Consider the following 13,122-nt stretch of genomic DNA (forward strand, 5'->3'; position numbering starts at 1 on the left):
CCTTGTTATCATTCACTTAATAAGCTTCCAAAGACTGATGATTTCACCTGGGCGATGCCAAATGTCCTGTAAAATACTTCCTGTTTTCTTTCCTACATGTATCCCTTTGATTCTGTGTTTTTCTGTAGCCCTTAACTTTGGGCTTAGGCAGATTGCAGTCAGCATCTGCACCTCCTAAAATGCCCCAGCGCCTGCATTCTGCTGCTCTGGTGCTGGGTCGTCATGATACCCGTGGTCCCCACCTGTCTCCCCTGCATGTCTCTTGCACACAAGCATAGAGCCCTCACTGGCTTCCAGTCAGAGCACTGTATGGAAAAAGGAGCCCTTTGAGTTGAGGGTCGGGGCCTTAGTGGGGAAGCTCCCTCTTCAGTGATCACAACGCACCTCAGTAAGCATTCTTTTCTGCCCCATTTTCTCCAGAGAGGAGGCTTGGGGTCTGTCATGTTGGAGGGCTGCTGAGAATGGTATGGCTTCCTTCTGGACCTGCCCCATGATTCTCCTAGACATTTCAACCCAGCCATGTGTTTGTTCCCAGTTGACTGAGTTCCTGTCATCTGAGGAATACGTTTAAAGTGGTTCAAGTCTGAAGTGTAGTGGTTGGCTTGACCCCGGCTGACAGGGCTGCTCGTGTTATCAGCAATTAGAAGTGCTTCCAGCCATTCATCTGTCTCCTTGTCTCTTTTCCTTTCCCTATAACCTTCTCGGCTAGGGGAAAGAGACAGCATAATCACTTTTCCTGTCTGACCTCGACCAGGGAAAAGCTAAAAGAGAATCAGTTAGTTCTAGGAGATGAGAGGGTGTGTGTGTGTGTGTGTGTGTGTGTGTGTGTGTGTGTGTGTGTGTGTGGTGGGCAGGGAGGAGGGAATACAAATCAATCTAAGATTTTCTGGCCCCATATTTTCATTTAAACATTTGAAAGGAAAAAATCTGAAGAATTAGTCATCCAGTTGCCAGTCGGAGATCTACAGCCAAGGCGAAAACACCTACTCTGTGTCCAACTCTGTTCCTGGTAGAGAAGGAGACTTAGAGGACAAAGTCCTTGCCCTCAGGTTACGGCCCATCTTTCTTCGGCTCTTTGAGGACTTGGAAGAGCAGTCTATACTTGAGGCCTCTGCTTCTTTCCTTCAACCCATGTCTCAGGTTGGGTTCTCTGGGAAGCAGAGTCTGAGACAGAGTTAGAATGCAGGATATTTATGAATGAGTTCCCTTGGGATTACCATCTGTGGACGAGAAGGAGAGGAGGCGGGCTTAGGCCGAGGGAAAAGGTGGGCCGTGATGCAGGCCCAGTGATTGCTCAGCCAACCTCACAGGCTCTCCAGATGGAGGTGGTCCTTCAGAGTTGCCCTGAGCTAGACCGAGACGGCTGGGCCTTTATGCTCCCACATAAATCAGTCATTAGATGTGTGCCACCCTGAAAAGAAGTGTGACCTTTAGGTGAGGGGTCTCTCTGAAGCTGAGGCCATCTCTGAAGGGGCTGGCTGCTGCAGACCCTGTGCAGATACTACTCCCAGCAGCTGAGCAACAGATTTTGCACTGAAGGGAGATCTGGGTGGTACATCACAGTGGCTACCACAACCCACTGTAAGGTGGCTTTTCAGAAGCCAACTAAATCCCTCTTGCCAAGGTTAGCAATGAACCTCTCATTAGAAAGCTTAACAGACTTGTCCTGGTCCTCTTCTTACATGAATTTTCTGAGCACTTGGCACTGTTGATCAACTTCTCTGGCTTCGAAACCTCCCTTCACTTCTGCTGTAGTTCACTTTTACTTTTCTGAAACTCCTTCAAAGTAATCACTCTATTCTCCTCAGTGAACCATTCAATTATAGGTGCTGTCCCCGCCCCCTTGTTGCATCCTAGCTCCTTCTCCCTCTCTCTCTCTCTCTCTTTTTTTTTTTTTTTTTTTTTTTTTGGCTGCACCGCACAGCTTCTGGGATCTTAGTTCCCTGACCAGGGGTCGAAGCCGCACCCTTGGCAGTGAAAGCTCAGAGTCTTAACCACTGGACCGCCAGGGAATTCCTTCTCCTTCTTTCTTTTCTGTGTTCTTTTTCCCTCTGGATGATCTATCCCATCCACCTCCAAATGCCAAGCTACATCTCTTTTCTGAGCTCCAGGTGTATTTCCAACTGACCACTTGATATCCACAACATAAGTGTCCTGCTGTCACAAATTCAGCCTGTCTGTATTAGTCAACTTGGGCTACCATAACAGAATCCCACAGGCTGGGTGGCTCAAGCAACAGAAATTTATTTCCTCACAGCTCTGGAGACTGGAATTATAAGATCAAGGTGCCAGTAGGGTTGGTGTCTGATGAGAGCTCTCTCACTTTGAGTTGAAGATTCCCACCATCTTGCCATGTCCTCACATGGCCTCTTCTCTGTGCACAGATGAAGAGAGAGATCTCTAGTATCTCTTCCTCTTCTAATAAGGACACCAGCCCTATCTGAATAGGGCCCCACCCATATGACCTCATTTAACCTTAATTACCTCCCTAAAGGCCCTATCTCCAAATATGGTCACATTGGGGAATAGGGCTTCAACATATACATTTTGTTTTGCAGGAGGGGGAGACACAATTCAGTCCAAAAAACTGTCCTAAACTGAACTCTTTATTCTATTTCTCCTATCACTGTCCCTCATACTTGCCCTTACCCTCTCGTCCCTTCTCAGTAAATCACACCACCCAGTGGCTTAAGCCAGAAACTTGAGAATCGTCATTGCCTTTTCTTTTCCCTCACCTTCTACATCTAAGCTGTAGTATTTATGTATTGCTGTGTAACAAATTATCCCTAAACTTAGCATCTTAATACAATAAACACTTGTTATCTCACTCAGTTTCTGTGGGTGATAAATCTAAGAACAGCTTAACTGGGTGATTCTGGCTCAGAGTCTCTCATGAGGTTGCAGTCAAAATGTTGGCTGAGGATGTAGTCATCTGAAGGCTTGATTAGAGCTGCAGGATCAGTATTAAAAATTGCTCACTTACGTGGCCATTGGCAGGAGACCTCACTTCCTCATTGGCTACTGGCAAAAAAGTACTCATTCCTCAATAGATGGGCTTCTCCACTGGGCTGCTTGAGTGACCTTATGACATGACAGCTAGCTTCCCCAGAGTGAGTGATCCAAGAGAGCAAGGAGGAGACCAAATGTCTTTTATAACCTAGTCTCAGAAGCTATACACCCTCACTTCTACCATATTCTATTCAATAGAGACAAGTTACTGAATACACACTAAAAGAGAGGACAACTAAAGTCCTTTCGAAAGGAGGCGTATCAGATAATTTATGGACATATCTTAAAATCTCCTGAACATCTCATACCCACCCAACTTCCATGCATTCTTAGACTGTTATACTGGCCTCCTGAATTGTCTCCTTGCTTTTAATTTTTCTAAAACCCAGATATAATCATGTGAACCCCAGTGGCTCCCTGGAACCTGCAGAATAAAGCCCACATTCATTAGCATGACATTCAAGGCTCTCCATAATTTTGCTAGAAACTTTTTAAAATTTAACTTCATTCTTTTTTTTTTTAACTTCATTCTTTATTCTTAGTACCTCCCTCTGAACAATCCATATACATTCATACCTCCATGCTTTCGATCATTTTTTACTCTCTCTGCCTGGAATTTCTGTGGTTGTTCTAAATTGTTCATCTTCCATGTATCTACACCCTCTGCCATGTAACTCTGCAGTTCCTCTAGAGGCAGAATATACTTCTCACCCTTCAGCTTTGGACTCAGCTATGTGACTTACTTTGGCCAATAGTTATGTTAGCAGCTGTGATGTAAGCAAGGGCTTGAATGTGCTTGAGTAGTTGGACTTGCTCTCTTGCACTTCTGCCATGGCCATGAGAAGAGCTTTCTTTGGGCAGCTACTGCCCTTTCAGCCTGGGCTCCAGAAGGAACACACACACACACACACACAACCCCTGCATATTGGAGCCAAGCCCCAGTGGAGCCCAGCCTAGAGCAGCTGATCTCCAGGCAACCTATGGTTGTATGAGTAAGAATAAATGATTGCTGTTTAAAGCCACTTCGTTTTGGGGTGGTTTGCTACACAGCATATGATCATGGCCATAGCTGACTAATCTACTCTTCCTTATTTTCTTTGCTTGCCAAAATCCTACTCAACCTTCAAACTCCAGCTCAGATGACACCTCCTCTATGAAGCCTTCCCAAGTTTTCACAATGAAAATGAATTACTCCCTTCTCTGAAATCTCATGTTTTATGTGCATTTTATTATAGTAACTTTTTTTGCTTTGTATTTTCAATTTCCTAATGGATTTGTAAGCTTGTTGAAAGCAGAGTTCATATTTTGTCCTTATGTGATCCTCTGAACACTGGGCACATAGTAGGCACCCAATAAATGTTCAATGACTAGATAAATGAATGAAATCAGCAGATAACTTACTACTAGATTGGGTATTACAAAGCGTAAGCATCATAAGTTTTCAGAGAGTAAATCACAATGGACCAGGATACTCCAGAGTTAGTAAGGTCTAGTAGCTTCTATTGTCTAGTAGCTTCTCAATAAAGGTTTTATTTGTCATTAGTCATTGGTTACAAGGAACAGATACTCACCCAACCTAGTTCCCAAAAAAAGGAGAGTTTATTGAAAATAAATGACACAGGGGATTGTCACAGAACTCAGGGTCAGTAAACAAAGTAAGCCAGGCCTCATAGGGGCCGCAAAGCCGTCGGGAATTGACACTACATGGGACCACCCAGTCTCTCTCCCATGGCATCTCTGATCTACTCTTCTCTCTCATCGCAGACCTGCTTTCTCAATTCACTCAACTGCTTGCATATGGAGCCTCATGATCATCCTCAAACGGCTGTTGCCCATAGCTAAACAGCTCAGTGTCCTGGGACCTCAATTCCAGATTCCCAGGAAGAGGATTGAATTGGTCCAGCTTGAATTAGGTGGGCTCAGTCAGCTGAGAGCAGGATGCATGGGTTAACTTGGGCAGCTTAGGCTCATCTCTTCGGCAGGGATTATGGATGGGAAGCAGTTCTCAGAGAAAGAGTGTGTGGGGAGGCAGGCACTTCAGACTTACCTACTAAATGTTTACTGCATCAGAAAGTCATGAATATGTCTTAGAGGAGCTTTTTATTTTATGGGCCTACTCAGTAGCCTTAAAGTTCAAGATCATCAGAACTTGTATGGGCTAGAGAAGGAGAATCTCCTTGGCCTGTGACTATCACTCTTGCATGACACAATAGTCTGGCCTTTGGAAAGAGCTTAGCACAGTGCCTAGCATATAATAACGCACTCAATAAACGTTAGCTATTGTTATTTGTAGTTGTTGCCAAGAGGCTGCATTACTGAAGTTTTGAATCTGTAGGCTCCTAGATGTGAAGATCTTCCTACAGAATCTTCAGGCCCTAAGAACTCAGGATGGAACAGGAGACTGAAAGGAAACAAACAGCTAACCTTATTTACCAACTATTTGGGAGAAAGGGCAGTCTCAGATGCCACTAGTTAAGCATAGATGAAAAACACAGGGATCAAGTATGTAAATGAGGTTGTATGCAGTACATATTACTTCTTAAGAGATACTTGGGGCAAACAGCTCTTCCCTGGGGTGAGCACAGTGATCGCAGCCCTCAGCCAGCTGAGTGAAGCCAGAGAGATGGGAATGCAACTGCTCAGGAGTCATGCTGTTGAGTCATGAGGATGTTTTAAAGGAGAGGAAGTGTTTCAATAAGTGGTGTTGGGAAAACTGGAGAGAATGCAAAAGAATGCAAAAGAATCAGTTTGGACTACTTTCTCACACTATATACAAAAATAGACTCAAAATGGATTAAAGACATAAGTGTAAGACCTGAAACCATAAAACTCCTAGAAGAAAACATAGGCAAGATGCTCTCTGACATCAGTCTTAGCAATATTTTTTGGATCTGTTTCCTCAGGCAAAGGATACAAAGGTAAAAATAAACAAATGGGACTTAATCAAACTAAAAAGCTTTTGCACAGCAAAGGAAACCATTGACTAAACAAAAAGGGAGCCTACTGAATGGGAGAAGATATTTGCAAGCAATATATCCGATAACAGGCTAATATCCAAAATATACAAAGAATCCATACAACTCAACATCAAACAAACAACCCAATTCAAAAACAGGCAGAGGAAACTGAATAGACAGTTTTCCAAAGAAGACTTACGGGTGGCCAACAGACACATGAAAAGATGCTCGACATCTAATTATTAGGGAAATGCAAGTTAAAACCACAATGAGATATAATCCCACACCTGTCAGAATGGCTATCATCAAAAAGACAACACATAAAAAGTGTTGGCAAGGATGTGGAGAAGAGGGAACCGTCGTGCACTGTGGGTGGATTTTAAATTGGTGCAGCCACTATAAAAAACAGTATGGAGGTTCCTTTAAAAATTAAAAATAGAATTGCCGGAGGGAGGGGCAAGATGGCGGAAGAGTAAGACGCGGAGATCACCTTCCTTCCCACAGATACATGAGAAATACATCTACACGTGGAACTGCTCCTACAGAACACCCACTGAACGCTGGCAGGAGACGTCAGACCTCCCAAAAGGCAAGAAAATCCCCACGTACTTGGGTAGGGCAAAAGAAAAAAGAAATAACAGAGACAAAAGAATAGGGACGGGACCTGCACCAGTGGGAGGGAGCTGTGAAGGAGGAAAGGTTTCCACACACTAGGAAGCCCCTTCGTGGGCAGAGACTGCGGGTAGCAGAGGGGGGAAGCTTCAGAGCCACGGAGGAGAGCGCAGCCACAGTGGTGCGGAGGGCAAAGCGGAGAGATTCCCGCACAGAGGAGCGGTGCCGACCAGCACTCACCAGCCCGAGAGGCTTGTCTGCTCAGCCGCCGGGGCGGGCGGGGGCTGGGAGCTGGGGCTCGGGCTTCGGTGCTAGCCGGGAGGGAGTCCGGGAAAAAGACTGCAGCTGCCGAAGAGGCAAGAGACTTTTTCTTGCCTCTTTGTTTCGCGGCGCGCAAGGAGAGGGGATTCAGAGCGCCGCCTAAACGAGCTCCAGAGACGGGCGCGAACCGCGGCTATCAGCGCGGATCCCACAGCAACAGGGACGCGGAGGGAAAAACGGAGAGATTCCCGCACAGAGGCTCGGCACCGAGCAGCACTCACCAGCCCGAGAGGCTTGTCTGCTCCCCCGCCGGGGCGGGCGGGGGCTGGGAGCTGAGGCGCGGGCTTCGGTCGGATCGCAGGGAGAGGACTGGGGTTGGCGGCGTGAACACAGCCTGAAGGGGCTGGCGCACCACAGCTAGCCGGGAGGGAGCCCGAGAAAAAGTCTGCAGCTGCCGAAGAGGCAAGAGACATTTTCTTGCCTCTTTGTTTCGCGGCGTGCAAGGAGAGGGGATTCAGAGCGCCGCTTAAACGAACTCCAGAGACGGGCGCGAGCCGCGGCTATCAGCGTGGACCCCAGAGACGGGCATGAGACGCTAAGGCTGCTGCTGCTGCCACCAAAAAGCCTGTGGGCGAGCACAGGTCATTCTCCACACCGCCCCTCCTGGGAGCCGGTGCAGCCCCACGGCCAGGCTCCCGTAATCCGGGGACAACTTCCCCGGGAGAGCGCACGGCGCGCCTCAGGCTGCTGCAACGTCACGCCAGCTTCTGCCGCCGCAGGCTCGCCCCGCCTCCTCCGTACCGCTCCCTCCCCCCGGCCTGACTGAGCCAGAGCCCCCGAATCAGCTGCTCCTTTAACCCCGTTCTGTCTGGGCGGGGAACAGACGCACTCAGGCGACCTACATGCAGAGGCGGGTCCAAATCCAAAGCTGAACCCCGGGAGCTGTACGAACAAAGAAGAGAAAGGGAAATCTCTCCCAGCAGCCTCAGAAGCAGCGGATTAAAGCTCCACAAACAACTTGATGTGCCTGCATCTGTTGAATACCTGAATAGACAACGAATCATCCCAAATTTAGGAGGTGGACTTTGGGAGCAGGATATATTAACTTTTCCCCTTTTCCTTTTTTTGTGAGTGTATATGTGTATGCTTCTGGGTGAGATTTTGTCTGTATAGCTTTGCTCTCACCGTTAGCCCTAGGGTTAGGTCCGTCCGTTTTTTTCTTTTTTTTTTTTTACTTAAAAAAATTTTTTTCCATAATAAATGTTTTCTTAATAATTTTTTCCTTATTTTCTATTTTTAAAAAATTAAAAAAATTTTTTAATAAGTTTTTTCATATTTTTTATTTTAAAAAGTTAAAAAAATTTTTTCTTAATAAATTTTTTCTTAATTTTTTCTTATTTTTAGTATAAAAAATTAATAAATCTATTTTTAAAAATTAAAAAAATTTTTTTCTTAATAAATTTATTCTTAATTTTTTTTCTTATTTTTTATTATAATTGCTTTATTTTATTTTATTTTAGCCTCTTTCTTTCTTTCTTTCCATTTTTTCTCCCTTTTATTCTGAGCCGTGTGGATGAAAGGCTCTTGGTGCTCCAGCCAGGCATCAGGGCTGTGCCTCTGAGGTGGGAGAGCCAACTTCAGGACACTGGTCCACAAGAGACCTCCCAGCTCCACGTAATACCAAACGGCGAAAATCTCTCAGAGATCTCCATCTCAACATCAAGACCCAGCTTCACTCAACGACCAGCAAGCTACAGTGCTGGACACCCTATGCCAAACAACTAGCAAGACAGGAACACAGCCCCATCCATTAACAGAGAGGCTGCCTAAAATCATAATAAGGCCACAGACACCCCAAAACACACCACCAGACGTGGACGAGCCCACCAGAAAGACAACATCCAGCCTCATCCACCAGAACACAGGCACTAGTTCCCTCCACCAGGAAACCTACACAACCCACTGAACCAACCTTAGCCACTGGGGACAGATACCAAAAACAACGGGAACTACGAACCTGCAGCCTGTGAAAAGGAGACCCCAAACACAGTAAGATAAGCAAAATGAGAAGACAGAAAAACACACAGCAGATGAAGGAGCAGGGTCAAAACACACCAGACCTAACAAATGAAGAGGAAATAGGTAGTCTACCTGAAAAAGAATTCAGAATAATGATAGTAAGGATGATCCAAAATCTTGGAAATAGAATAGACAAAATGCAAGAAACATTTAACAAGGACGTAGAAGAACTAAAGAGGAACCAAGCAACGATGAAAAGCACAATAAAAGAAATTAAAAATACTCTAGATGGGATCAATAGCAGAATAACTGAGGCAGAAGAACGGATAAGTGACCTGGAAGATAAAATGGTGGAAATAACTACTGCAGAGCAGAATAAAGAAAAAAGAATGAAAAGAACTGAGGACAGTCTCAGAGACCTCTGGGACAACATTAAACGCACCAACATTCGAATTATAGGGGTCCCAGAAGAAGAAGAGAAAAAGAAAGGGACTGAGAAAATATTTGAAGAGATTATAGTTGAAAACTTCCCTAATATGGGAAAGGAAATAGTTAATCAAGTCCTGGAAGCACAGAGAGTCCCATACAGGATAAATCCAAGGAGAAACACGCCAAGACACATATTAATCAAACTATCAAAAATTAAATGTAAAGAAAACATACTAAAAGCAGCAAGGGAAAAACAACAAATAACACACAAGGGAATCCCCATCAGGTTAACAGCTGATCTTTCAGCAGAAACTCTGCAAGCCAGAAGGGAGTGGCAGGATATACTTAAAGTGATGAAGGAGAAAAACCTACAACCAAGATTAATCTACCCAGCAAGGATCTCATTCAGATTTGATGGAGAAATTAAAACCTTTACAGACAAGCAAAAGCTGAGAGAGTTCAGCACCACCAAACCAGCTTTACAACAAATGCTAAAGGAACTTCTCTAGGCAAGAAACACAAGAGAAGGAAAACACCTACAATAACAAACCCCAAACATTTAAGAAAATGGGAATAGGAACATACATATCGATAATTACCTTAAATGTAAATGGATTAAATGCTCCCACCAAAAGACACAGACTGGCTGAATGGATACAAAAACAAGACCCATATATATGCTGTCTACAAGAGACCCACTTCAGACCTAGAGACACATACAGACTGAAAGTGAGGGGATGGAAAAAGATATTCCATGCAAATGGAAATCGAAAGAAAGCTGGAGTAGCAATTCTCATATCAGACAAAATAGACTTTAAAATAAAGACTATTACAAGAGACAAAGAAGGACACTATATAATGATCAAGGGATCGATCCAAGAGGAAGGTATAACAATTGTAAATATTTATGCACCCAACATAGGAGCACCTCAATACATAAGGCAAATGCTAACAGCCATAAAAGGGGAAATTGACAGCAACACAATCATAGCAGGGGACTTTAACACCCCACTTTCACCAATGGACAGATCATCCAAAATGAAAATAAATAAGGAAACACAAGCTTTAAATGATACATTAAACAAGATGGACTTAATTGATATTTATAGGACATTCCACCCAAAAACAAAAGAATACACATTCTTCTCAAGTGCTCATGGAACATTCTCCAGGATAGATGATATCTTGGGTCACAAATCAAGCCTTGGTAAATTTAGGAAAATTGAAATCGTATCAAGTATCTTTTCCGACCACAACGCTATGAGACTAGATATCAATTACAGGAAAAGATCTGTAAAAAATACAAACACATGGAGGCTACACAATACACTACTTAATAACGAAGTGATCACTGAAGAAATCAAAGGGGAAATCAAAAAATACCTAGAAACAAATGACAATGGAGACACGACGATCCAAAACCTATGGGATGCAGCAAAAGCAGTTCTAAGAGGGAAGTTTATAGCAATACAAGCCTACATCAAGAAACAGGAAACATCTCGAATAAACAACCTAACCTTGCACCTAAAGCAATTAGAGAAAGAAGAACAAAAAAACCCCAAAGCTAGCAGAAGGAAAGAAATCATAAAGATCAGATCAGAAATAAATGAAAAAGAAATGAAGGAAACAATAGCAAAAATCAATGAAACTAAAAGCTGGTTCTTTGAGAAGATAAACAAAATTGATAAACCATTAGCCAGACTCGTCAAGAGAAAAAGGGAGAAGACTCAAATTAATAGAATTAGAAATGAAAAAGGAGAAGTAACCACTGACACTGCAGAAATACAAACGATCATGAGAGATTACTACAAGCAACTCTATGCCAATAAAATGGACAACCTGGAAGAAATGGACAGATTCTTAGAAATGCACAACCTGCCAAGACTGAACCAGGAAGAAATAGAAAATATGAACAGACCAATCACAAGCACTGAAATTGAAACTGTGATTAAAAATCTTCCAACACACAAAAGCCCAGGACCAGATGGCTTCACAGGCGAATTCTATCAAACATTTAGAGAAGAGCTAACACCTATCCTTCTCAAACTCTTCCAAAATATTGCAGAGGGAGGAACACTCCCCAACTCATTCTATGAGGCCACCATCACCCTGATACCAAAACCAGACAAAGATGTCACAAAGAAAGAAAACTACAGGCCAATATCACTGATGAACATAGATGCAAAAATCCTCAACAAAATAGTAGCAGACAGAATCCAACAGCACATTAAAAGGATTATACACCATGATCAAGTGGGGTTTATTCCAGGAATGCAAGGATTCTTCAATATACGCAAATCAATCAACGTGATACATCATATTAACAAATTGAAGGAGAAAAACCATATGATCATCTCAATAGATGCAGAGAAAGCTTTCGACAAAATTCTACACCCATTTATGATAAAAGTCCTGCAGAAAGTAGGCATAGAGGGAACTTTCCTCAACATAATAAAGGCCATATATGACAAACCCACAGCCAACATTGTCCTCAATGGTGAAAAACTGAAACCATTTCCACTAAGATCAGGAACAAGACAAGGTTGCCCACTCTCACCACTATTATTCAACATAGTTTTGGAAGTGTTAGCCACAGCAATCAGAGAAGAAAAAGAAATAAAAGGAATCCAAATCGGAAAAGAAGAAGTAAAGCTGTCACTGTTTGCAGATGACATGATACTATACATAGAGAATCCAAAAGATGCTACCAGAAAACTACTAGAGCTAATCAATGAATTTGGTAAAGTAGCAGGATACAAAATTAATGCACAGAAATCTCTTGCATTCCTGTATACTAATGATGAAAAATCTGAAAGTGAAATTAAGAAAACACTCCCGTTTACCATTGCAACAAAAAGAATAAAATATCTAGGAATAAACCTACCTAAGGAGACAAAAGACCTGTATGCAGAAAATTATAGGACACTGATGAAAGAAATTAAAGATGATACAAATAGATGGAGAGATATACCATGTTCTTGGATTGGAAGAATCAACATTGTGAAAATGACTCTGCTACCCAAAGCAATCTACAGATTCAATGCAATCCCTATCAAACTACCACTGGCATTTTTCACAGAACTAGAACAAAAAATTTCACAATTCGTATGGAAACACAAAAGACCCCGAATAGCCAAAGCAATCTTGAGAACGAAAAATGGAGCTGGAGGAATCAGGCTCCCTGACTTCAGACTATATTACAAAGCTACAGTAATCAAGACAGTTTGGTACTGGCACAAAAACAGAAATATAGATCAATGGAACAGGATAGAAAGCCCAGAGATAAGCCCACGCACATATGGTCACCTTATCTTTGATAAAGGAGGCAAGCATATACAGTGGAGAAAAGACAGCCTCTTCAATAAGTGGTGCTGGGAAAATTGGACAGGTACATGTAAAAGTATGAAATTAGAACACTCCCTGACACCATACACAAAAATAAACTCAAAATGGATTAAAGACCTAAGTGTAAGGCCAGACACTATCAAACTCTTAGAGGAAAACATAGGCAGAACACTCTATGACATAAATCACAGCAAGATCCTTTTTGACCCAGGTCCTAGAGAAATGGAAATAAAAACACAAATAAACAAATGGGACCTAATGAAACTGAAAAGCTTTTGCACAGCAAAGGAAACCATAAACAAGACCAAAAGACAACCCTCAGAATGGGAGAAAATATTTGCAAATGAAGCAACGGACAAAGGATTAATCTCCAAGATTTACAAGCAGCTCATGCAGCTCAATAACAAAAAAACGAACAACCCAATCCAAAAATGGGCAGAAGACCTAAATAGACATTTCTCCAAAGAAGATATACAGATTGCCAACAGAC

This window comes from Eubalaena glacialis, chromosome X (genome assembly GCF_028564815.1).
Source record: "Eubalaena glacialis isolate mEubGla1 chromosome X, mEubGla1.1.hap2.+ XY, whole genome shotgun sequence".
In the NCBI taxonomy this organism is placed as follows: domain Eukaryota; kingdom Metazoa; phylum Chordata; class Mammalia; order Artiodactyla; family Balaenidae; genus Eubalaena; species Eubalaena glacialis.